Raw genomic sequence first — 26,604 nt, 5'->3', positions numbered from 1 at the left:
GGCTTCATTGTCACTTCTCTGCTTCAGAGTTATTCCCTGAAGCAAGGTGGGGCACAGGCCTCTCACTTTGCCTGAATACTCAACATGTGCCAGAAACTGTGCTTGGTGCTTTATCTTCATTTAAAAAAAAATCATCCTTTTGGTAAATATACCCCTCAGATATCATTATGCCCATTTGACAGAGGTGGAAAGTGAGGCTCAATGAAGTTGAGCAGCTATATCCAGGACACAGAGATAGTAAATGCATTACTAGGATTCAAACTCAGGACCAAAAAACCGTGTTCCTCCCATTGTGAGATTCCCTCAGAGTCTTGTGGACACTAAAGCTTCAAGGAACTAGAGTAAACTGACCCACAAAATACTCTTCAGACGGATGATATGGCACAGACCACCGTAAAACCAGAGAGGTACTCTTCCTACCAGACTTGTGGGTCAGCCTCATCCTTTTGCAAAATGGAAAACCCCAGTGCTGGGATTGGCCAGCTCTTGAGGAGGTTCATACTATGCATCCAGAACAGCCCAGGACTAGAAACAAGAAGTTGGAGTATCAGGACACCATTTTGCCACTTCCTTTATGTGGTCTTGTGTGAGTCACTTGAGCTGCCCCTCAGCCACAGTCTCTCTTGTGCAGAGTAATGATAACACCTGCAGAAATCACATGGGTGCCTTTATTCTGGCCTTTTAACAATAACAATGCAGTCATGCTAGCTGGTATTCTTGGCGAATGTCCACAGTGAACTTGTACCTAGAGGCCAGCCATCCAGATCACTGCTGAAAAGATCATCTGATTTTTTTGTTCCCGGTGAAGGTATCTCAGGACCACCTGCCTGCCTAGACCCCCTATAAAAGCTCTGTGCATTCTGCCACACAGCATTCTAAAGAGATAACAGTAGTTGGAGAGGTAGTACTTACTTAATTTTAAGTGTTTTCATGGAGTTTGATATAATTGACCTGCTATGGGCACATCCTTAAAATAGTAGTCACATTCTTAAGTACATATAAAACAGAACTTTTAAAATGGTGACATTTCTGGCTTCATTTCCCTTGGAGAATTTACCCTTTCTCAAATTCTATTTGTAGCTGCCATTTTAAAATTGGGGTATAAATATTATGTCAGTTAAATAAAGGAGTGATGACTTCACTTTTTGAAGAAAGCACTACTTTTCCTTTCCATGAAATGCAGCTTAACTGTTACCTGATTGACATGCCATTATATGATTCTCCCCCCACAAGTTACACACATTTAATAATTTTTTATGTATGAAAAGTAAGGTTAAACAGCTACAAAATCAAGTTGTTATGCTTTGCACAGCTTTGAGAATGCTCGTGGAATGGAAACGAAATTCATGCAGCAGGCGGATGCTTCTGAGGCGGAACATGTCCTCTAAAATGGCATGGGATCATTCTTGGTCAGAGGGAGCAGTGTGGGATAAATCTTAGAAAAAGCCTTCAAGATGGGGCAGAAGAGTCGCTTGTCTTTCTATGTCTTTGAATAGTTTCACTGGAAAAGGTAAATATAACAGCAGTAAAGGAAGAGAAACGTGCTAATGTGGTAAAATTTTCCCAGCCTGTTGTCAGTGGACTGTGTTCATTGAACCCCTGCCTACAACTCCTGTTCACACTCCTCTCTTTTTCTAGCACCACCTCTCATTTTTATTCCCTGCAGTTACCCCATTCTGAGGTCTCAGCAAACAATTTAGCATGTGTAATAAATGTAATACTGAATCGCCCTCATGTTCCAGAACACAAAGAGACTGTACTCCTTTTCTTGCTTCTAGTCAAGACCCGGTCTCCTATTTTCCCTTTATATTATCTGTCCACTTCCCTCTGGCCCTCCCCCTCCTTTCTCTCTGATTCCACAGTCACTTGAAATTCATAGGTTTATGCAAATTTTACACTTTAGAGATTGCCTCTATCATTTGTAGGACTGTGAGACGTTGCCACAGTCTTCTAGAAGTGCTCACTAGATGCAGATTGTGGTAGGACGAGGCAGGCATCTTCACTTCTTAATGTGCCTGCTTCTCTCCAGTGAGTCACCCTCCTGTCTAGAAAGTTTACCTGGAAAACAAAGGAGGTTTAAGGAAAATAAATGAAATGAAGTGAGGTGCTGGTGTTACATGCCTCTTACTATGAATCTTTGTATGGAATTATTTGAAAAAAAATTTTTTAATGTTTATTTATTTTTGAAGGAGAGAGAGACAGAGTGTGAGTGGGGGAGGGGCAGCGAGAGAGGGAGATACAGAATCCGAAGCAGGCTCCAGGCCCTGAGCTGTCAGCACAGAGCCCGTCGCGGGGCTCAAACTAACAAACTGCGAGATCATGACCTGATTTGAAGTCGGACGCTTAACCGACTGAGCCACCCAGGTGCCCCTTTGTATGGGATTATTTGATCCTTGTGTTATTGTTCCAGTTTGTGTTTTTAAGCCCTAGAACAAGACTCTTTTTGACAGGAAAGTTGCCAGTATGAATTATATGTATCTGAATGTGGGTCATTTTAATTTCAGTAATTGCTAGAAAGAAGAATTATAACTTCTTTTTGTTTATAACTTCTAGAACTTCAAGTTTTAGAATCTTCACTTACTCCTCTTTGCTTGGAAGGAGTTCTGTTTCCTTCCCAAGAGTAAAGGGCCTGTGTTTCATGACTCCAAATATCCTCTTTGTTTTTTCTCTTCTTTATGAGGATTCAGATTTCTATTTGCTGTGTGATCTCCATTAACTCACTTAACCTCTCTGGTTTCTTCCTCCGTAGGATGAGGTTAATTATAGGAACTACCTCAGAGAATGGTTATGAAGGATGAGATGGCAAATTATGTAAAATGATTGGCAAGGTGCCTTGCATACAGAGGCTCTCAAGAAATTATAAGGATTATTACCAGAAGAAAATGTGTACTTACCAACTCTGCATTGGTGTTTAAGGATAATATTTTCAATATTCTATTTCTCTTAGGGTGTTACCTATTGCAGTTTTCAATGAAGGATATAGAAATATCTGAGACCCAAAACATACGGTAGAATAAATAGTGTGGCAAAGTACCATGCAGATAATCTTTGGTAGTCATGCGCCTGTACAAGCCTCACTGCTTTGAGATTAAATGCTGCCAGCCTACGAGCCAGCAGACCTGACTGATGTTTTATCATTTTATCATTTCACTTAATGCTGTGCTTTTATTCCAAATCTTCTTAGGTACTTGGCAAGATGATCAAGGAAGCTCTGAGTCTGACTTATGTTTCTACTTAAAACCAAAACCAAACATCCCTAGATGAGATAATGAGTAGAGGTTAAGTGTTTTGAGGAGAGAAATTCAGAAATGCGAAGGAATATCTTCTAATTGGTTTTACTTGTTTCCACTTCCAGTATGGCTAAGTAAGTTTTATTGAATCTGACATTCTCACAGATAGCAACTATAATATATGGGAGAAAAAATTACCTGAAGGCTCTAGAGAGTGAAAACAAACAGACAGATTCTGGAGGGGAATTGGGATTCAAAACTTGGAAGCATGGACAGTACAGAGTAAGTTCCCCATTTTACAACTTTTAGAGGGAGGACATGATGAAGTTAATGCCATTTGGGATAGCTAATTCCAATAGAAAAAACACTCTTTTCAGTATGAAGACCCAACAAACAGAGTTCAGGGCAACCATAGCTACTGGAAAAGAGAGTCTTGGAAAGGAGAGAGACAAACAGGGGAACTCTCAGTTCTTTGTGTAAACACCACGTGAATCTTTTTTTAATTTTATTTTTAATGTTTATTTTTGAGAGAGAGACAGGGTGCGCGAGCAGGGGAGGGACAGAGAGAGAGGGAGACACAGAATCTGAAGCAGGCTCCAGGCTCTGAGCTGTCAGCAGAGCCCAATGTGGGGCTTGAACTCACAAACTGTGAGATCATGGCCTGAGCTGAAGTCAGACACTTAACCCACTGAGCCACCCAGGCGTCCCATCACCACGCGAATTTTTAACTGATATCTGAACCATGCATATGTGGAACAGACACAGCTAACAGTCAAAGAACTGAACTGAGATTTGAGTTGCCACCCAAGGGATAGTTTTCAATTTGAGTATAACCAAATTAATTGCCTGCTATAACAAATAAATTGAGGCTCTTCAAAGAACTCTTAACAGATTTCAGTCTTCACACCATCACATTCACATTCGTACGTTCACATGATACAACCCCAAATTATATGACACATGACAAAATCAAGAAAATGTGACTCCTTTCTGAAGAGAAAAGGCAGTCATCTGAGATAACGCCAAGATGACCCAGATATGGGAATTAGCAAAGATTTTAAAGCAGCCATTAAAACTGTACTCACTGAAGGACAGAAAAATATACTCACAATGAATAAGGACACAGTAAATACAAACTACAAAAAAGAATTAAGTGGAAATTCTAGAAGTGAAAAATACAATATTGGGAACAAAAATTCACTGGGTGTGCTTACATTCATTGGAAATAACAGAAGATGTCCCTGAACCTTATGATAAAGCAATCGAGGTTTTTTTTCTGAAGAACAGGAGGAGAAAAGATTAAAACAAAAACAAAACTTGAACACAGGAAACAAACAAACAAACAAACAAACAAAAAACCCCAGAAACTCAGGGACCTATGTGACAAAAATAAAAATGTCTAATGTGTATCATTGTAGTCTCAGGAGAGGAGAAAGAATGGGACAGAAAAATATTTGAGAAGTAAAGGCCAAAATTTTCAAATTTGGTGAAAAAGTAAATTCATAGATCAAGAAACACAGCAAACCCGAAACAGGATAAATTTGAAGAAAACCATGCTTAGGTATACTATTCAAACTGCTGGACACCAACAATAAAGAGAAAATCTTGATAGTAGTCAGAGAAAAATGGCACATTACCTTCCAGAGAGCAATGCTTTGTCATTATGAAGCATTATAAATATGCACTGACCTCTCATCAGAAACTACAGAGGCTAGCAAAAGCAAAAGAGTATTTTTAAAGTAAAACAAAACAAAAACAAAACTCTGTGAACACAGAAATCCATGTATAGTTGATATGTACCCAAAATATCCTTTGAGAATAGAGGCAAATTAAAGACGTTTTCAGATAAAAGTAAACTAAAAGAACTCATTCACTGCCAGTAGACCTACACCACAAAAAATGCTAAAGGAAGTTATTCAGGCTGAAGTGAGATAACACAGATGGAATCTTAAATCTTCAAGAAGGAATGAAGAATATCAGAAATTATAAATATGAGCATTTTTCTCATCTTAGTATCTTTAAAATGCATAGAACGCTTTACAGCCAAAATTATAACACTACCTTGTGGTGTTTATAAGGTACTGTGTATAGAGTAGTATATATGACAATTATAGCATAGAGAATTGGCAGGCACGATCAATGGACTCACACAGTTGCATAGTTTTCAAAGTTTATCTGAGGTGGTATAAAAATCTCATAGACCGTGAAAGGTCAAGAATGTATATTTTAATGCTTAGAACAAACATGAAAACCCAAAAGATAAAATAGAATCCTAAAAATTTTTTGTATGTATTTGTTTGTTTATTTATTTTAGAATCCTGAAAAGATTTTTAAATGATTCCAAATGAATTCAGGAAAGTAGAAAGAGAGGACAGGAAACAGATGGGGGCAAACAGAAAACAAATAATAAAATTGTAGCTCTAAATGCCACTATGTCAGTAATTACATTAAATGTTAATGGACTAAATAATTAAAAAGCAGCTATTATCAGAATGGGTTAAAAAGAACAAGAATAACTGTATTCTGCTATAAGATAACCTTTAAATATGAAGATACAGATAAGTTTAAAGCAAATTGATAGAAAAAGATAACCATGGAAACAGTCAGCATAAGAAGTCTAGAGTGGGTACATTAATATCAGACAAATTAAACTTTAAGATAAAGAGTATTACCAGAGATAAAGAAGAATATTTCATAATGATAAAAGTGTCATTACATTAAGCTGACATAAGAAATATAAATGAATATATACATAATAAAATTCCTCATGAGATCAATTTAAGTATTTTTGAGTCCAGAATTTTTTGAGGACTATTGTGAGTCAAGAGACACAGGTGTATCATCATTTTAAGCTAACAACCATTTAATAAAATTGTGGATCAAAGCTTAAGACAAGTGAAAAAAAAAAAGCATATTTGGAGGATATAGCCATTTGTATGCCTAACTGCTTGTAAACTTTTCATTATACATTGTTATGTAATGTGTGTTTGCTTTATTTAATGAATTTTAGGTTTGAACACCTCCCATGATCCAGGATCAAGTGAGGAAATAATCCCTCGAACAGAGTTCATATTTGATTGATAGGCACCATAACATCTATTAAGTCCATTCTGTTTAGTGCCCTCACCATTACTACTTGTTAAATATTTTAAATATTACCCCTGCTTACAATATTACATAAATTAGAAGCATTTCCTCCATTTGCCAGTGGAAGAATCCATGGTCCTGAGTTTCAGTATGTTGCCCAATGTCGTGTTACTGGTGGATGGCTGAGCCAGCCTTTAAATCCAAGTCTGTGTGTTTCCAAATCTTCACCCAATGCACTACACCATTTCTTCTGAGGAAATATTGATCCATTGTTATTAGGGTATGCATATGAGGATCTACAGTTCCCTTTTTTTCCCCTGGACTCCCTTTGGGACAAAGGAATATTGTCATGGTATATCTGGCTACATTCTGGATACAATCAATGGCTGTGACTCATGGGAACAGTTGCTATTTTACATAATGACTGACCTATGACTTTGGCTCAGTTCTCTGGGCACGCTAGTGTATGAATGATCAAATCTGAAAACTTCATATGTGTATATTCTTGGTAGAGTTCTGTATTTCCAGTAGACACTGTTTACAGTACTAATTTAAGAGAATGTTGACAACTTTTCTAGATTTCTATGTGCCCTATGACGTGAAAGAAGGGTGGCAATTTTTGGATCTTGGCCTAGTGGAAGGCCAAATTTTACATCATTGCATGGAGTTCAGAGCAATAAGTGATTTCTAAATGATGTTTAAGAGTTATACATTTGAGGGGCGCCTGGGTTGCTCAGTCAGTTAAGTGTCCAACTTTGGCTCAGCTCATAATCTCGTGAGTTCAAGCCCCACGTTGGGATCTGTGTTAACAGCACAGTGCCTGGAGCCTGCTTCCGATTCTGGATTCTGTGTCTCCTTCTCTCTCTGCCCCTCCCCTGCTCGCACTCTGTCTCTCTCTCTCTCTCTCTCTCAAGAATAAACATTAAAAAATAATAATAATAAAAGTTATACATGTGCATTTTACTACTTCTGATTAATAAGACTGCATTTATATCTCAAAGGGTCAATATTTCAGACTTCAAAATGTTACTATGTGTCAAATACTACACTGTACATTTTTGCAAATGCTCTCTCTCAATCTTCACAACAATGATAAGAAATAGATATTGTCCCCATTTTAGAAATAGGGACACTAAAACTTCCATATTCTGTCCCTTTAAATAGAAGGCTAATACACTTGCTCCTCTTTATGATATAGGACCTGAGCAAGTTGTGGCTCCACTGTATTTGCTTGTGAGAATATTTATGTAATTTCTGTAATATGTGTGAGAGTCCCTAACCTGGAATCAGGCAACATGAATCCTGGTCATTCCTGTCTTACTAACTAGCTAAGGAATCTGTACTTCATTTATGGTGGCTTATAGCCAGTTAAAATAAGATTAATAAAATATACATGTAAAATCAGGAAATAAATCCACTAGCCAATATTGCTAATAGAATTGCAAATTTACACTGAGCACAAAAATTCACTCTGAGTTTTCTGACAGGCAGAGTAAAATGGGAAACACAGGAAGTTTCTTATAATTATTGTCAGAAAAGTTAAACATAGCGCCTTTTTCTTTTTTTCTTGAGAGAGAGAGAGTGAGAGCGTGTGCAAGCCGAGGAGAGAGACAGAGTAATAGGGAGAGCGAGAATCCTAAGCAGAGCCCACACCCAGCATGTAGCCTGATGCGGGGTTCAATATCAGGACCATGAGATCATGACCTGAGCTGCAATCAAGAGCTGATGTTTAACTGACAGAGCCACTTGGGTGCCACCAGAAATTTCTCATATGATCTCCAAATTCCCTTCTTGTTTTTGAGATTTTATAAAAATAGGGTAATAATGCCTACCTTTCAGAATCTTGTAGGATGAATTGAGCCCATATTGGCGCATAAACGTTAGTTTACCGTTGTCCTTATAGAACCCCAATAAGTGCTCCTGGTAGAAATCTCAGGAGCGTCAGACTGTAGTTGACTTTGTTAAAACTCCATTCTCTGAACTTCTGTGGGTCATCTAGTTCTTATTTCTTTTAGTACCTTATGTTGTCAGCAACCGTGAGAGGCATTTTACAATTTTCTCCATACAGACTGCATGCTGTTGTCATGACTTCATAAATAGGAAACTGAGGCCTGGAGAAGTGATGTCACTTGACCAAGGTCACACATAAGGATTTTAGTTAGAATTTGAACCCCTATTTCTCTCTCACCAAAGCCCATGCTTTTTTTTTTTTCCAGTACACTATGCTGCTTCTGAAATATTGATTAAGAGTTGAGAGATTCTTTCCAAGAAGCATTCCAGTTTATAAAGTGATCATTGTGAAGAACCAGCTAGAATTTGTGTAATGTGAAATCACAAATGGAGTCACGACTCAGAATGCTCCACATACACATACAGAATGCTCTGACATCACAGAACCTTTTATTATCTATATTTTATGTGTATGCTTTGGTTTTAAAAAGTAATTCCTTTGTCAAGACTTGAGGACTTGGAGAGTGACAAAGAGTAAAGTCACCAGGGGGCCACCGGTGACAGCTTTGCCAATACAGTTGGAATGTTCCTCAACTGTAAAGCTTGTTTAATGAAAAGAGACCCAAAAATCTTCCTACTAATGTGTAGTGCTCTCCCATCAGTTGGAAATGAGCAAACTGTCAGCCTGCCGATTACCATGCATACAGTATGTGCTCATTAAATCATGTGCTGTGGGTTCCTTCATGTTGTCAAACTGCTTAATTGAAAAAATGTGTAGTGTTGCTCTTATGGGAAAGAGGCAAGAATCAAAGGACTGGAGAGCTTACTCTTAATATTTCAGAGTTTGCTTTTAACTGCATCCAGAGATTGTTCCGTTTTACGGTTTTGATTAAAGGACTATTCCTTCTGCATCTTTCTTGCTTTTGTTTATAATTCCAACACTGTAATTATAATGGAGTTGCTTTTAAGGCAGAGCTACTAAATCATTCTGCCAGCAGATGAAAACCAAAGGGAAGGGCTCAGTTTCTTTGTGCGGTAACTGTAAGGCTGACTTGGGTATGTTGGGGCTAAAACAAGCTGGGGTTGAGACTGGGTTTGGGTTTTAGGTTTGCTGATTCTCTGCTGTGGTGTTTTCATTGTAGGAGGTTTGGGCTTTATCATCACCTCAGTGGGTGGGTTAATCCTTTCTGAGAGCAAATAAACACCTTAGGCTCTCAGTGTTACTTGATTTGTTTATATGGTAGCTTAAAAAAAACAAAAACCAAAACCAGTGCCCTAGCTCTACCCCAGATCAAATCAATCAGAGTCTTTGGGGGGTAATGGTTCTAAAAGCTCTCCAGGTGATTCTAACATGAGCCAAGGTTGACAGGGATTGGCCTAAATTTGCTCAAGTTGTCCAGTATTTAAAGCCAAGACTAACTCAGCCCCTAGATATCAACCTCGCTGCCATCAACCAATGTTTCCTACAGGCTTTAAATACCCTTAGGGTTTTAGAAAGTTAAAAACTGATTTCTGGACTCCACTTAGATCTATTAAAGAGATTCTTTGGAGACAGGGTGTAGGGATCTCCATTTTTAATGGGAGTTCTAAGTGATTCTTATTTGGGAATTTGCTAGAGAAGCAAGATGATCTTTATAAATGATATTGAGTGGATGTCAAGTGAAAGTGCACAAATCACAGTAAAATCAGGGCAGGGCCTTTAAAAAAAGTGTTTTTTTTTTTTTTTAACCTTAAAGGTTTTTATATATTCGTTTGGGCTAACTGGGATTATGCATGGTTTTAATACCATTGGTTTTATTTTGGGGGACCCACACACTATCTAGTGCTATATCAGACCCAGGAATATACACACATTTTATTGCTTCTTTAGATACTTGGCCCTAATGACTAGGGCCAATGACTTTTGTCAAGGGCTTAGGAAAATATTGAGAACTAAAAGAGAAAGAAAAATTATTTTTGTTTCAATGTATGGAGGAATTGTAACATCAGAACCATTACATATTTAATGAAATGGCAACAAAATGAAACCTTATGCTTTTGTTATTAATTAATTTAGTAATTATAAAAAGTTTACATTTAGAGACATTTTGTGAGTAAGCTTTGCTTGCTTCTTAAGAATTTCTGAAAATGCATGATTGCTGAGAAATTATAGCTAATTTTAAAATCAAATACACTAAATTGTATGTAACCAAATAATTTCAAATGCGAAAGTACAACAATATTTTCAAAGATTTCGCATCTAACAACTGTTTAGGGTAACAACTGATACAAGATGGGGTTGCGTCTCCCAAAGAAAACATGCCTAGGGCCTGGGAAGGCCATGTAACATACCCCACAGTATCTACTTCAAAATTAAAGGATATTTGATTGTTCTGGGCTCCATTCTTGTTGATAAAGCTGTCCAACTATGCCTTAGCAAACTGCTAAAGATATGGTTGAAACTCAGTTTTATTGCTCACCTTCCCTCTAAAAAAAGAAAGCCAAAAATAATAAAGAAAAAAAAAATATTCGTAGCAACCTGTCACCCTACCTTTAAAAGTACCTCACTTACATAAGATGGAAGCTGTTAATGAGCCTCAGATGAGATTGACCAGGCACGTTCCACACTATACCTCTTGGTCAGAAAATTACCCCCTGGGGAATTGTGGTATTGGTAGTGAACCAACACATGACTGAAAAGCAAAGAAAAGAAGATACCACGGAAGTTTGAAGTTTCTGGGGTCAGTTGATAACTAGCACTAAGGACGTCTTGTTTGAATGGTCTATTTGCATACTTTGGGTTTGATTTTGCCTATGAAGCCCCCAGTTTCAGGATTTTTCTGATTCATGGTGATTCCTGCTACTAGCATCTTACTTAAGACACAAGTTCCCCTTTTCTTGACTCTCTCTCCTCTTGGGGTTCTTTTGTAAAACTTATCACAGCTGTTTTATGTATTTGTTGGGTTACCTTCCTTTTTGACTGTTTCCTCTCCTAGAATGTATGTTCCATGAGAGTATGAGTTATAGCCATACTTTACTAAATCAATCATGGGAAAGGAAGGATGATGACAATTGATCACTTTGTCCTTGCCAGCCATGATTAGTCAGGAATGTCATGCTATTAGGAACAAAGTTACAAATACTTAAGTGGTCAGGAAATGTTTTAGAACATCTTTTTAAAACTTTGGATTCTATAACTCCCAGTCTTTAATGAATGAGTGATGGAAAGGAAGATATATGTAGGTTTCGCGTAGACCTCTCTTACCTCCTCCAACATCCAAAAGGCAAAAAAACTGCCATCAGAATCAACTTTTCTATATAGTCTGTGACTTCTAGAGGAATAAAATGGTTAATCGTTCACTTGAAAATGACTACTTTATACTTTTGGAGAGAGGCCTGAAAATTTCTTGGCAGTATGTCAACTGATTAATAATTTAGAATGATGATTGACTGGAGAATGGAAGTGGAGCTAATAGCTTCTCATTTTCCTCTTTATTATTTCAGACAAATTGGTAAGTCATGGTGGAGGTGTGGGGTGTTTCTGGGTCAACTGGCTAGAAGCTCTGGATTAAAAATTGAGGGAGATATGTGATCTCACTAAGGTGTTGGCCTCTCCCCTAATGGAGCCAGGTGACTTTGTGATGTGTTGCTTCTGATGCTTAGTGCTGCTCTTATGCTCCTAGCAAAGTCTATGTGAACTCTAGGAAAATCTTACCATTACCATGACTCTGCTGTGTGCTACATTATGATGAAAATACTGGATCTAACACCATCCTAACCTTAACTAGTTCAAAAATATGGCAGGAGTGGCTCATATACCTCCCAGGTTAAAAGTGTTGAAGTGTCTTAAGAGAGGGTTACAAATACCATGGGCGCCATTAGCTGATGGATTGTTGTGAGGGACCTGCCCATTTGGGAATTAGCAAATTGAAACAGTGTGAGAGAGTCAAACTGTCTGGTACAGGCAGTGTGAGTGGCGGCAATAAATTAGAAAATGGCTAAGAAGGGAATGCTTGCATATGAACCTGGGTGAGACTTTCTAGGGCTACATGCAGGTCCAGGTGTGTATGCAAATCGATAGGATTCAGATCAACTGTGTCCTAGAAGGACTGAAGAGAGCCCCATCCTAAAAAGTGCACAGAGAGTTACTGGGAAATCTCCACGTTTTCTTGGGAGAGGGTGTAGCTTTAACAGGAGCCAATGTTACTGTGGCTCCTGACGGGGTGCTGACATTCTTCTATCTCTAAGGGAGGAGTAGCTGAGGCCCCCAAATGAATCCCACAAATTCTGCAGAGAATTTTCATTGAAATAAAATAGTTTTATATTTGAGTGCCAGATTTGCTTTCACTGACTGAATTTTTGCTGATATAGTCAGGGACTGAATGCAAGGGCTTTCCTCTAGGAGCAAAAGATTATGTATGCCTCTCCCCTCTCCCCCCCATACCCCTGCCTCCACCTTTCTTCTGTGGATTTAAGTAACTTTCAGAATATTCATGTTTTGAGTATTTGTATATGTTATTGTGATGGGCTGGATTTTGTCCCTCCAGAATTCCTATGTTTCAACATAGGATTGTGTTACATTTGGAGATAGGGCCTTTCAAGAGCTAATTAAGGTTAAATGAGGTACTAAGGGTGGGGCCCTAATCCAATGAGATTGGTATCATTATAAAAAGAAGTAAAGACACCAGGGAGCCATGATCACAGAGAAAAGACCTTGTGCACAGCAGGAAGGCAGCCTTCTGCAATGCCAGGAGAGAGGCCTCAAGAGAAACCAGATCTGCTGACATCTGATCTTGAACTTTCAGCTTCCAGAACTGTTGAGAAATACATTTCTGTTGTTTAAGCCATTTAGTCTGTGGTATTTTGTTATGGCTGCCCTAGGAGACTAATACAAGTATTGACAAATCTCCTTGGTGGGCTTGATTTGTATGCGTAGGTCAAGTTAGTTAGTTATTTAGAACTCTTAATTTGGGCCAAAGCATCTATGAAACTCCTGCAGAAATTATTCTCCTGTCCTTCTCATTAAGCAGTGTCCAGTGTGACCATGGTACAAAGCTACTCAGCTATGTGGCGTGATTTTTTTTCACTCCTCCATCTACTTATTCAACACATATTCATTGAGTGTCTATTATGTGCCGGCCACTCACAGACGATGCTCAGAAGGAGCTGTCAGTCTAGAAGAGGCAATCTCACAGGCACATGAAGTACTGTGATTTGCAGGGATGACACGGGCAAGCCACGAGTGAAGGGATTCGCTGCATCTGGAGTGGCAGGGAAGATTCTTGGTGGAGGAAGGTGGCATTGAAAGGGGCTTTGGAGGATAGATGGGGTTTGGTCATGAAGAACCGGGCAGCAGGGGAAGGACAGTTAAGAGGAAGGCATTGTGAGCAAAGGCTCAGAGATAGACACCTAGGGAAGTTTATGGGGAGATGTGCACTTGGAAATGCAGAGCATGCAAAGGGAAATTCCCCTTCATAAGGTTGCATTATCTCAGACTCAAAGGGCTTCTTTCAGGAAGGAGAGAGGATATGCCAGGCATCGCCCTATGTACATCATCCCATTAACTCATTCATACTCATAATACCCCTACAAGGTAGGTGTTAATACTATCCCAGTATAAGGATGGGGAAACTGAAGCAGGGATGGGTTAAATTACTTGCCAATTGCTAGTAAATTGTGGGGCTGGGATTTGAGGCTGGGAGTCTTGGCTCCAGAGCCGTTGCTTGTAGAAAGGAGGCCTGAGCCTCTAAACCCAAATATGAGAGGAAGTCCTGGGTATGGAGAGGTGGGGGGTGAGATGCAGAGCTTTGAGAAAATGGGCAACTTGTCCTGTTTCCTTGAGCAGAGAAGGGCTCTGCCTGCCTCCAGTAGCCTTGAGGAGAAACACAGTGCCCTTGGCCACCTTCCTCCAAGTTAGCCATGTTTGCAGCCATTGGTGGAGATAAATCGTCGGTACAGGGAAACAAAAGTGTTTTTCAGGCGCTTCGCTGCCATGGTTAGCCTAGGACAGGGTTATGAAAGGAGCTTTTCTGCGTCCGCTGCCTTCCGGGGTTACATTCTTAGTGAATCTACTGCCTCAAAATGGAGCTTGTTGGGTGTCATCCGAGGGTGGCAATTAGTTGCATGTGTTTGGTTGGGTGCCAGCCCCTGGGGCGCCAGACCTCAGTGGGGGAGCCACTGTTTGTCATGAATTAGTCTTTAAATAAAAGCAAGTTTTTAAAATGGAGCATGCTAATTTGGGTTTTGCTAACCTCATCTGAAGAAGGCTTGGCCTGTTCGGTGCCAGCTGGCCGAGTTGGCATTCAGCGAGAAACTGGGTCCCTACCAAAAATCGCATTGCTCCCGCCTCCCCCTTTGAAAGCAAAATGGCAGTGAGGAGCTCTTTGGCACAGAGAGACAAGGTGAAACAGGGGCAGGGACAAGGCAGTAATCGAATGATTAAAGGGAACTGAGCTGCCATGACATTCCCGCTTCTCCCGCTACCTTAGAAAGGAAAGTCTGCCCCTCTCTTTCCCCACTCACACTGTCCTCAGCCACCCATTCAGTGACTCTCTACATAAAAGGCTTCCTCTTCCAATTGCTTATACACTGCACCTTTTATACTCTTCCAAGTCATACTTAAGGGATTATCACTGCAGCTTTTAACTTCCCCTAGAAAGAGCTGAATGAGCGTGAATGGGGCGGAAGAGTCTTCAGTGAGAAAGTGTCCCCCACCTCAAAGTGCTCACAAAACCCCTAATCACGATGTAAGAATGCCACCCTGTTTTTGGTGGGCGGCTGGCTACAAATGCGCGAATTAACAATTACTGTACATATAGGCGATAATTACAAGGAGTCGTGTTGCGCACAGAACCGGTGGCAACAGTGTGAGGTGCACAAACCGGGCCTGCTTGCTTGAACATGGGCGCCCCCCGCCCCGTTCAGGTTAAGAGTGATCCCACCCACCAAAGTTTTGATTCTTGAAACTCACCGCTCTGCCCAATGAGGGTTCAGTACGAGATTTGTTTTCTTAGACTTTCCAGGTGGGATAATGTGAGCATGAGAAGCGGCAACTGTGATGTGGTCAACAGTTGAAAACAGGAACTGTCCCGTTATTTAATTATTTATTTTGGTTTTGATTTGCAAACACCCCTCTGTCTTCAAATCGGAAAGCTGGGTGTTGGGAGAGGAGCTTTGTAGGAGGCAAGGCAGAAAAGGAATTAAAGAAGCCTTACATTTGTCCTGAAGATTCAGGAAAAATGGAAGCTTTTTCTCATATGAATGTATTTGAGCAGCAGATTGCTGAGAAATATGGGTCGTCCTGGTTACTAATGTGGTGTACATTAAGTCTCCTGGAGGGAGGTTTTTTATTTTTTATTTTTTTTAACCTGTTTATTTGCTGCTGGTATCTCTATTCTTCTGAATGCAGCATATTACGTTTGCTAATAAACTGACACCCTGTTTCTAAGAGACTTGGCCTGAGAACCCTCCTGACAAGACAGGAATTTGTTTTGTTGTTGTTTTTACAAACGTTAAGGTGAAATTGACAATGAAGGGCATTTTGAATACTTGAGCACTGCAAATAGTTTTAAGGGGGGTGATTTTATTTTTTGAAGGCAGTGCATTTTGGAGTTTCCTTTAAATGCTCATTGAATATTTTGGGTCTCTGCGGGACAATGTGTGGCTTTAAAAAATAAGAGTCCATAATGAGCCCATGGAGTCTTTAATTTATGATGTATCTGACAGCATTGTGGTAGATCTGATATGGGAGGCATGCGATTATGTCTGCAAGCTGAAAATAAACCAGCTGGTATTTGTTCTGAAAACATTCCGAGAACACCCTCCTGTTAATGGCCCATGGCTTGATCCAGCATCTGGTAAACGAATATATTGTCATTTTTACCATGAAAGTCAGCACAAATCATTAATGATTCTGGCAGCCATTCGTGTTCTTCTCTTGTCTAGAATATGCCAATTACCATGAAATTATTCCTATTAGCGACATGATTGAATGATAGTAACCTGACTATAATTTGTTGGCAGAACTTCTTTCATAATGACAATAATGAACTGTGTATTTGAGTCCTTCCTGGGTTCTGTTAGACAGGAAGGTTGAATACTCTATACTTCTAACCCTAATGAACAACATTGTGTGAATTGAAGGAAATGTGTTATCTTACAGATTTGTTTCAAAGTGGGAACTTACCATTTTTGTCCAGTTCTTTGAGAGAAGCAATCACTGTTTGCCATTAAAAATGGTGTTCAGGAACTGCTTTGATATATGCACACATGATCATCATCAGCATATAGAGCCTGATGGAGTTCACTTTTGCTGTCATTAAAGACAGTACTTGAATTTTTCAATGCAGTATTCCACATAAAATCATTACCAAAGAATGAAATGATACCATCAATGCCAGCGACTAAGAAAACTACAGATAACTTGATACTGCCATGAGATTGATAAGTTAAGTATCATTTTTCTCTTACTCAATCTTGATCTGTGTAAGGCCTCATGTAAGGCCACATGGCCTGCCTAACTGGAAATGCCTACTAGGCAGTTAGTCCAAGGTACATAAGGGGAATGGGGGAAATGACACCTGGAGGACTGTGAAAATTCCTGGTGGGGCATCTATACAGGCACAGGACAAATTCTCTAAAGGTTAGGAAACTAATGAGTGTGAACACTTCTGTGGCCCACTTCATATCCTCTTATCTCCCTGTTTCTTTGGGCCATTATTGTAGAAACCAGCCTAAGGTAGCTGTGACACGAGCCCCTTGCCTAAGCTACATCGGGTATCTCCATCTTCCATTCTAGAGCTTCTCAGACACTTTGGTGTAGGACTGGCAGCCTCGACGCCTAAGAGAGTTAATTACTTCCGGGCATTATGGTAGCAACTGGACATGATATACATAATAGAGACTATCCCTGCTCTCAGAGAACTTGCAGGATAGCAAAGGTACAAGTGAACAGATAAACATGTATAATTACAGGGGGTGGGGGTGGGGATTTCCCCCTAAGGCTCTAAAGGAAAAGAACAGGATACAGTGACAGAAAATCACAAGGGTCACATAACGTTAGATCAGGTGGAGAAGATGATGGAAAAAAGTCAGCTCTCCAAAGGAAGTGGGGCAAGGAGAAACATTGCAGCCAGAGGGATGACATATGCAAAGGTCCTGAGGCAAGAAATACCTCAAAATATGAGAGGTATAAAACAGGCCAGCATGACTATATTGCCCTGGATAAGGAAGGGAATGCACGAGATGAAGCTGGGTTGTAGGGATGTGCAGGACTTTAGATGGCATCATATGCTCTTTCATCCTGAATGCAATGGAAAGCAATTGAAGGGTCTTAAGGGCAGAAGTGATAGTTTCCAATTTATAGTTTTAAAATATGACTCTGTTATTTGGAAAATAGGTTGGGTTGGGGGACGAGAATAGATGTGGGAGAACAATAAAAAGGCTATTATTGCAATAGTCTATCAGAAATGATCAACTGGCCTGGGCGCCTGGGTGGCTCAGTTGGTTAAGCATCCTACCCTTGACTTTGGCTCTGGTCATGATCACATGGTTCATGGGATAGAGCCCCGTGTCTGGCTCTGCACTGCCAGCATGGAACCTTCTTGGGATTCTCTCTCACCCTCTTTCTCTGCCCCTACACCACTTGTGCACTGGCTCTCTCTCAAAATAAATAAACTTAAAAAAAAAAAAAAGAAATGATCAACTGGTCTAGAGTAGAGTCAATGGACATAAACTAGAATTTACTAGGATGTAATTCAAGACAGCTGGGATTAACTCTCATGATTACTATGTATCCAGGCCTACACCTGAGGTTTGTGGGACCCAAGGCAAGAGTATAAAAGGAGGCCACATCCCATCTGTCTAAATGTTTAAAAATTATAAATCTAGTTAATAAACTGTTAAAGAAGTGTTTGTATCCTTCTACCATGAGAATATAACTTTTTAAAAACAAAATCCAAAAGTATAGCTATGATTTTTAAATGACTGAAAATTAGCCAAATATCAAAGATAACTGAATTTGATTATTATTGCACATGTTCTATTATTAGAGATGATATTTAGATGGGTTTTGAAAAAGGCAGAAATGTTCATAAATCATTTCATATTTATTCCAAACAAGTCATTTTTCTTATTTCATTTCAGTAAAAGTATGGTGGTATAAATAAGGTTGGGTTTTTGAGGGTTTTTTGTTCTTGTTTTTGTTTGTTATATACTTTGGTTCTCAAGGCTGGGAAGTCTAAGATCAAGGCTCCAGTAGGTTCAGCATCTGGGGAGGTCTTGCTTCTTGGCTCATAGAGGTTGTCTTCTTGCTGTGTTCTCACATGGAGAAAGGGTGAGAGAGCTCTCCAAGGTCTCTTTTATAAGGACTCTAATCCAAGAATGTCCTTTTTTTGTTGTTGTTATTTGGCAGAGCCCTCATGACCTAATTCCTTTGCAAAGTTCTCACCTCCAAACATCATCACATTGGGGATTAGGTTTCAACATACAAATTTTGGGAGGACATAGTCAATCCATAACATAAAGGAATTAAACATCAGACTTAAGGAAAGAATAGCAAAATAAATAGAAGGAATGCATAAAGAACCAAATAATACAAAGTTAAAAATGAAATTTTCTAATCTACAACCTAGCATCATGAATAACCCAAGTGCTGTTTCTTTGAAAACTATGCTAAGCAATGAAATAATTCGCCTACTAGCCTAGTCAAGAAAAAGATGAGGAGCACAAAAACACAAAATTAGAAGTGAAAATGGGGAAAAGAACCATGATTAAAGAAGAAATTAAAAAAACCAAAGGAGAACCTTTGCAAAATGTTTTGCATGTAACTTTGAAAATCTTTTTTTAATGTTTATTTATTTTTGAGAGAGAGAGAGAGAGCACAGGGGAGGGGCAGAGAGAGAGGGAGACACAGAATCCACAGCAGCTCCAGGCTCTGAGCTGTCAGCACAGAGCCCAATGCGGGGCTTGAACTCAGGAAGTGTGAGATCATGACCTGAGCCGAAGTTGGATGCTCAGTCGACTGAGCCACCCGGGTGCCCCTATGTAACTTTAAAAATCTTGATGGAATGGCTTTTTGTAAGAGGTAAAATGTTATCAAAACTTACTGAAGAAGAAGAACTTCAGTAACATTGGAAAAATCTGAGAAAGTTATCAAAGATCTAAAAGAAAGCTCCAGGTCTTTATGCTTTCAGAGGCAAATTATTTGGAACTTTTAAGGAACAGATAATGATAATACTATTCAAAATGGGAACTGGCAAGATTAACTTATATCTGCATGATGGAATACTATACAGTTGTTAGGATGCACAGGTCCTCTGTGTGGCTGGCTATGGGAGAGTCTCCAAAATGTATGAAGGGGAGAAAAAGAAAGATACAGAGCCCTGTATCATCACATCACCTTTTGAGTATTTATGTGGGGGTGTGTGCGTGTGCGTGTATAATATCTGTAAAGGAAGACAGAAGCCACTGAGAATAATGGTTGCCTTTTGGGGAAAGGAAGTAGGCAACTGGGAGACAGGTAAGAGGCAGATACTTTATAATTTATGTGCTTTTGTACTCTCTGAATTTGATACTATAGTCATAGAATTATAAAAATAAAATTATCCATAACACCAAGAAGGAAAACTGCCAATGTGTTTTTAGGAAGCCAGCATAAAAACACAGACTTTGGTAAATCTGGCAAAGACAGCACAAAATAGAAAACTATAAATCGATCTGTTTCATGGACTCACATTGAAAAACTTAGAGTAAAAGTTTATAAGTGTAATTCATATTATTAAGAGAAGATTAGCCCTCTCAAATAGGGTGCTTATTCCCATGCAATGGTGTTTCCATAATAGGCAGTGTACTAATATACTCTTAACTTCTATCCTGCATTTCCTCTCATGTAGTAGAGCTGTGTGTGCTCAGCTGTTGTCTATCCATAACTATATTTATATGTCTACTGCATTTTATCAAATCTCAAATGTTATCAATTGTAAGATATCTGATTATAGAAATGTTAAAATGTGAAAAACTATTTATCTTAGAATCAGTGAAGTACAGTGTCTATCCATCTCTCCATCCATCCCTCCATCTATCCCTCCATTTGTCCGTCCATCCATCCATCCATCCGTACATCTACCCATCCATTTTTCCACCCTTCCTTTTTCTTTGCTATCTATCTATCTATCTATCTATCAATCAACAATCATGTATTCAAGATATATACTTATGTGAAATAAAGTAAGAACAGTTTGTATACCATAGTCCAACCTGTGTATTTTTAAAAATAATATTTATAAAGATACATAGTTTGTGGGTGTGTCCTTCCCTTAGCAGGATTTACAGAAAACTGAAAATAAGGATCAGCTTTGGAAAGAAGGTGGGGACAAGGGTGAGAGAAGAGAGACTTTTATTTTTCAACTTTCTGTATTCTTTGAATTCTCTAATTTTATTCTATTCTTGCTCTTATTAAAAAAAAAATCAACAGGAGTTTTCATGGCAGGGAAATATGGGCCATTTGTTACTTTGTGTAATAGATGGTGCCAGAGAACCGCCCAGAGCTCCCCAGATACCTTTCACCATCTTTGTGAGCTCCACCCCAGCTTCTGGGTACTTTCCTTCCAGTGGCTGCACCTGCACCCATCTTTGCAGGATTGGCTGAAGCTACAGGCTTTACTGAGCCTGCCCAGACCTGGAAAAGCAGGCCTTAGCCAGTGATTCAGTGGTGAGGGAATATAAAAGCCCAGGTCACTTGCAAGTGAGAAAACTCCCTTGAAGTGACTGTACCCCAAATCCTACCCTCGTGTGGCTTCTTGCCTCCTCCTGTGTGGCTTCTTGCCACTTACTCAGCATTTTTTCTTGTGAGCTGTTCCTTAATAAATCATTTGTACATAAGTCCTCATCATCTGATTCTGAGAAGACTTGTGTGCTTTCCTTTTATTTTATAGGTTATTAAAAAGAAATCTTTAAATGTCCCATGTATGTGTATGTATGTATATAGAAGAAATAACATACAGTAGAATCAAATGATATTGAGACTGAGGAAATGAGGACTTACTTTCTTCCTTTGAAAAGGAATGTCTTACAGACATTAGACATTAGAATCTTTTACTTTTTTCAGGTTTTAATCGGTTCAGTTTTGCTGTTCTATTTCAGTAAAAGGGTATCTACCGACGTACTTAAAAATTGTTTTTAAGTGTATTTATTTATTTTGAGGGAGAAAGAGAGAGAGTACAAGGAGGGGAGGGCCAGAGAGAGAGGGAGAGAGAGAAAATCCCAAGCAGGCTCCACACTAACAGAACAGAGCCTGATGTGGGCCTCAAACTCATGAACTGTGAGCAGAAACCAAGAGTTGGACGTTTAACCGACTGGGCCATCCAGGCGCCCCTACCCACCAACATTAGCAAAGCTCTTAATTTTCCTGTACATATTTAAAGCCCACTCTTCAGGTACTCATAGCTAATGTATTATGCAAATTCCTAACAACTTTCTGGGTCTCAAGTTGGTAAAACTCAAACTATCGATTTTCAGTGAAAAAACAAAAAAAGAAATTGTGTAATCGAAGGATAGTCTCAAGATGCAATTACTAATGGTTGTAAATAACTCTTGCCTACTTTTAAAAAGTCCTGTAGTGTGATTCCTCAGTAGTTGACCTCAGTGTGCAAGTGGATTACCAAAAAGCACTTTGCTTATAGGTTGCCTTCGAGCCCAGAGTTCATTGTCAAAGAAAGCATGTCATTTGGGCGCAGCAGCTTTGCATTTTTAATCATGTTTGATCTCCCAATCACTCATTTGCAGCAGGTCCGATGGTCATCAGCATGAACTGGCAAGGCTATGTTGCAAATGGTTGTGCTCCTCAGGCAGTTTACTTATTCTGGTAATCATCAAAGTATTTATAATTCTCCTGTCTTTATCCTGAATGTGTGCCTGTATTTACAGCCATAAATTTCTCTGGATTTGAGTGGCTGTCGACAGCATGGTTTTAACTGTAACATACTCTGTGTGTGTGTGTGTGTGTGTGTGTGTGTGTGTACACATCTATATACACGGATATTTATTCTCACACCCACAAACAGGGTAATTTATAGCATAACACACATACAGTCTTTAAAAAAAAACACTGTGCCTGTCATAAACAGCAGAATGTTTTCTCTGTAGTGTACTGCTGGGTACTGGAGGGATGAACGGTGTCTAAAGTGTTTATTTCTGCAGGGGTAGGGTGAGGAGGTCTTAGGCAGCAAGCCATCTTGATTAGAGGTTGCTCTGCTGCTGTCAGGGCAGGGCACCTCTCAACAGCCCCTGAGAGAGGTCACCAAATCTTCCAGCTCACTGTGCCTTTGTTTGGAGCCAGCCCACCATCTGCAAGATCCTTGGAACTGACTCATTAGTGAGTACTGGATGGGGAGTCACTAGTGTGAAAAAGAGGCATGTAGGCAACTGAAGATAACAAAATAGTTGAGCATTGCTTACATGTTCCTTTTTATGTATGTCTGTAATAAAGACACTATCCACTGCTGATTGTCTCACTTTGTTAGCGTGCAGTTTGCCTTTTTAAAGGGAAACAAAGATTTAGGAAATCTGGGGATTGGAATGTTCTCTTTCGTACATGCTCTTAACATCATTTAGGGCTGGCAATTTGTTGATACTCGAAAGAAGACCTGAAATCTGGTTTTAGCTCATTACGTTGGGTGCTGGGGGCCTCAGACACCTTCTATTTCCATATTTTATTATGTGTAGTAGCTTTATCTCTCCTTAATATGGTAAGCTTCTTGAGGCCTGGCATAGAACATTGTATTTCACTTGTATCTTCAAAGTATGTTGCATAGCCTAGAGGAGTACTGGGTACACACGGTTGATGGTCAGTAAGTACTGATCATTTGGACTCCCTCCAAGGTATTATTCACTGAGTTTCTGCTTAGCTCAGTCATAGGCTGTAATAATGGTCAGGTGGGAAGTTTGTGTGTAATGTGTATTTATTCAGTAGCTCAGAGCATTAGTGGATGGCATTATTAGCCAGGTATTTTGTTGGGTTTGTATCAGCGGTTTTCATGCTTTTTTTTTTTTTTTTTTTTTTTTTTTTTTTAGCTGACGAACCTACACTTTAATGGACTCCATTGTGGAAAACAATATGTACAACAGATGAAAGGGGAGTTGCTCTCTCTGAAATGGGGGTGGGGGTTTGGACTCAGCTTGAGCGGCTTCCTTCTCCTTGCCCACTCTTCTCTCCTGCTCCATTTCCTCAGATATCCCCAGGCCAGCTGCTCAGTGAATCATCTCCTAGGATGGAGAGGGCTCCTCAGAGGACAGCTTGAAAACCACTTACCTAAAGAAAGTGTCTTGAGTATATTATTAATTTGGTCCACCATTTAAAAAACAATAGACTTTGTTTCTCTAGGGCAGGTTTAGGTTTTCAGAGAAATTGAACAAAAAGACAAAGTTCCTGTGTACCCTCTTTTACTCTACCTAGCTTCCCCTGTTATTCACACCTTCATTGGTGTCATACATTTTATAATTGATGAATCCATATTGATACATTACTATTAGCTAAAGCCCCTAGTTTATGTTAGGACTCACTCTTTGTGTGGTACATTCTATGTGTTTGAACAAACGCATCCCGTCATGTATCTATCATTAGAGTATTGGGCAGACTAGAGTTACTGCCCTAAAAGTGCCCTGTGCTCCACATATTCATCCTGGGGTCCAACGTTTTTTTAAAGTCCTCTGATGTTCATGAGAGATGTGATGGCAGGGGTTATGTTTGATACTGTAAAAATTCTGCTCTGTCTCTTCATCATACTTGGAAGAGAGGTTTATAGGCTTATACTCCCAAAGAGGCAAATTGGGACTACAGATAGTGATCATGATTCCTCTCTGATAACTCAGTCGGCCACCTATAGCTTTTGTGTTTTGGGAGAGCTGTGATTTATCGGTGAATCCGAATGTCAAGGTGAATTTCACTGGAACGATGTCATGCTTGTTTAGAATATGTTGTGATATGTTTGAATCTCATGTGCAGTAACATGTGGGCAAAGGTTAATGTTGACTATTTTTATGTCCAGATTCTCAACCTCTTCTACCAACTACTGACTTGTGGGATGTGTTTCCTTAGTTTGGGGGGCCTGTCTTTGACTTTGGTGTGTCGCTAATTATGCACACAATTTTTAGAACGACACTGACAATGAATACAAAATATTAATAAGCCAACAAGACAAGCAGTTTTCAAAAATCACATTATGTATACTTAATGCCTAACTGACCTTTTCTGCAGTTACTTAAATCTTTTAAAAATTCATTTAATTTCAAAGCCAGAGTATTAGCCTATTTATATGTAAATTGTCTTTAATTCATGCATTGATTTAAAAGACTAATCCGAAAGATCTTTTACCACAAGTGACCTTTTTGACTCTACACTTCTGGGAAAACTGTGAAGTGGTTTCTTGGTGACCTCGCATCCACCTGTGGTACAACATATGCCAACTCTGGTCCGTAGAAATCACTCACGATTGTATAGTTTCCAACCAACACTGAATTATTAACAGTATGATTATTCAGAATTTCCACAGAAACATTTACAGGGATTTCTTTCTTTCGTTCTATTTTCATCTTCAACCAACCATCTGATTAGAAGCTTCACTAAGAAATATAGTCTGTTGTTCAAGGGACACAGAATCAGGTGCTTCATGGTTACATACAAAGAATCTGGGTGTCCAAAAACTTAAATTCATATTGCTGCCTGCCATTCAGACCTGAGAATCCAGAGAATCTTAGGAAAGCAAATGAAAAGGTTAATATCAATTTTCATTTTTTTAAAAAAATACTATTTTCTTTCTTTTTTTTTAGTTTATTTATTTATTTTGAAAAAGAGAGAACACAGGTGGAGTGGGGGCAGTCGGGGAGAGGTGAGAGAATCCCAAGCAGGCTCTGCGCCCGCAGTGCAGAACCCAATATGGGGCTCCAACTCACAAACTGTGAGATCATGACCTGAGCCAAAACCCAGGTGCCCCTAACATCAATATTAACTGACTGAGCCACCCAGGTGCCCCTAGCATCGATATTCTTTCTGCAATATATATATATTTAACTCTTGGTTTTCTACCTGTGTTTCATAACCAGTGCTTAAACAAGTGCTTCATAACACATTTTCTTTCTTCTAGGGATACATAAAATTTGGAATTGTCTGGTGATTGTTATTAGTGGGTAAAATGCAGGTAATTTAAATCTTAACCAATGTAAACCATTTGAAGTAAAATTGAATATGCCATATAGGATATATATGTATTTGTCTATTCTGACCTCTCTCTCTCTTACTATTGATGTCTCTGTCTATTAGGGTTTTAACCTGTGGTACCTAGCAGGAAGCCATCAATGCCCAGAATAATTGCAAATGTGTGTGTGTGTGTGTGTGTGTGTGTGTGTGTGTGTGTGTGTATTTGATGTGAAGTGTCACCACAGTGAACAACTCTATGGAGTGAGAACATTCCCTTAGACTATAATGTGAATGTCAATACCCCCTACCCCTCCCCTGTAGCTGTGCAGCATAAGGCCCAATATATGTATATGCTTCCCCATATACTGCCCCTCATCCTCCAGTATCCATACCTTTCTCAGTTTCTAAGACAGGTTGTATGACTCCAAAATGAATGAAAGCTACTGAACGTACACACATGCGCGCACACACACACACACACACACACACTTACTAATTATACATGTATATGTTCAAAATACATGCAGTTGAAGGTCAGTTTTTACAGTATTTATGTTCCATAAAGTTACTACAAACATTGAATTAATGAATGCTGAACCATTGCTCTTAGAGGAAATTCAGGGTTCCTGCAAGTCTCTGGCCACATTTTTGTTAACTGACCAATACATAATTTTGTTTTATGTTTGTTTTTGTTTAAAGACACCTTATTTAATTTTTATTGTTGATTCATTAACACTGAACACACGGCCAACTGCACTATAACTCATGTCTAAATGAAGCTTATCTAACACTTATATTTTCTCCATTAGGCACATCACCGCCTTCTTGCACTTAGGAACATTATGTAGCCCTGAAGCACTACATGAGAGTTGGAATAAGAAGGCAGAGGGTCAGGACACCTGGGTGGCTCAGTGGGTTGAATGTCTGACTCTTGATTTCAGCTCAGGACGTGATCCCAGGGTTGTAAGATTGAGCCCTACATTGGGCTCTGTGCTGAGTGTGAAGTCTGTCTAAAGTTTTGTCTTTCCCTTTTCCCTCTGCCCTTCTCCTTTACTCTCTCTCTCTCTCTCTCTCTCTCTCAAACAGAAGAAGAAGGCAGAGTGTCATTTTGTTCAACCTCAGTTGGGGACAAATTTTTCCCCACCCTATGCATGTCCACAAATGGCT

General features: G+C 39.4%; 1 protein-coding gene and 1 long non-coding RNA gene across 6 annotated transcripts in view; one reads left to right on the top strand and one right to left on the bottom strand.

Moving 5' to 3' along the window:
* FHIT (fragile histidine triad diadenosine triphosphatase) overlaps positions 1 to 26,604 on the top strand; it is a 1,408,202-nt gene that overhangs the window by 381,938 nt on the left and 999,660 nt on the right. The gene's annotated exons all lie outside the window — the stretch shown is intronic.
* Positions 161 to 8,493, bottom strand: LOC122214516. Its single transcript, XR_006199923.1, has 4 exons — positions 8,150 to 8,493; positions 6,400 to 6,567; positions 1,965 to 2,058; positions 161 to 1,501 (listed from the first exon to the last, which is right to left on the bottom strand). It is a non-coding gene; the product is annotated as an uncharacterized LOC122214516 (long non-coding RNA).

Source organism: Panthera leo, chromosome A2 (assembly GCF_018350215.1).
Source record: "Panthera leo isolate Ple1 chromosome A2, P.leo_Ple1_pat1.1, whole genome shotgun sequence".
Lineage (NCBI taxonomy): Eukaryota > Metazoa > Chordata > Mammalia > Carnivora > Felidae > Panthera > Panthera leo.
This window is presented reverse-complemented; position numbering and strand designations above follow the sequence as displayed.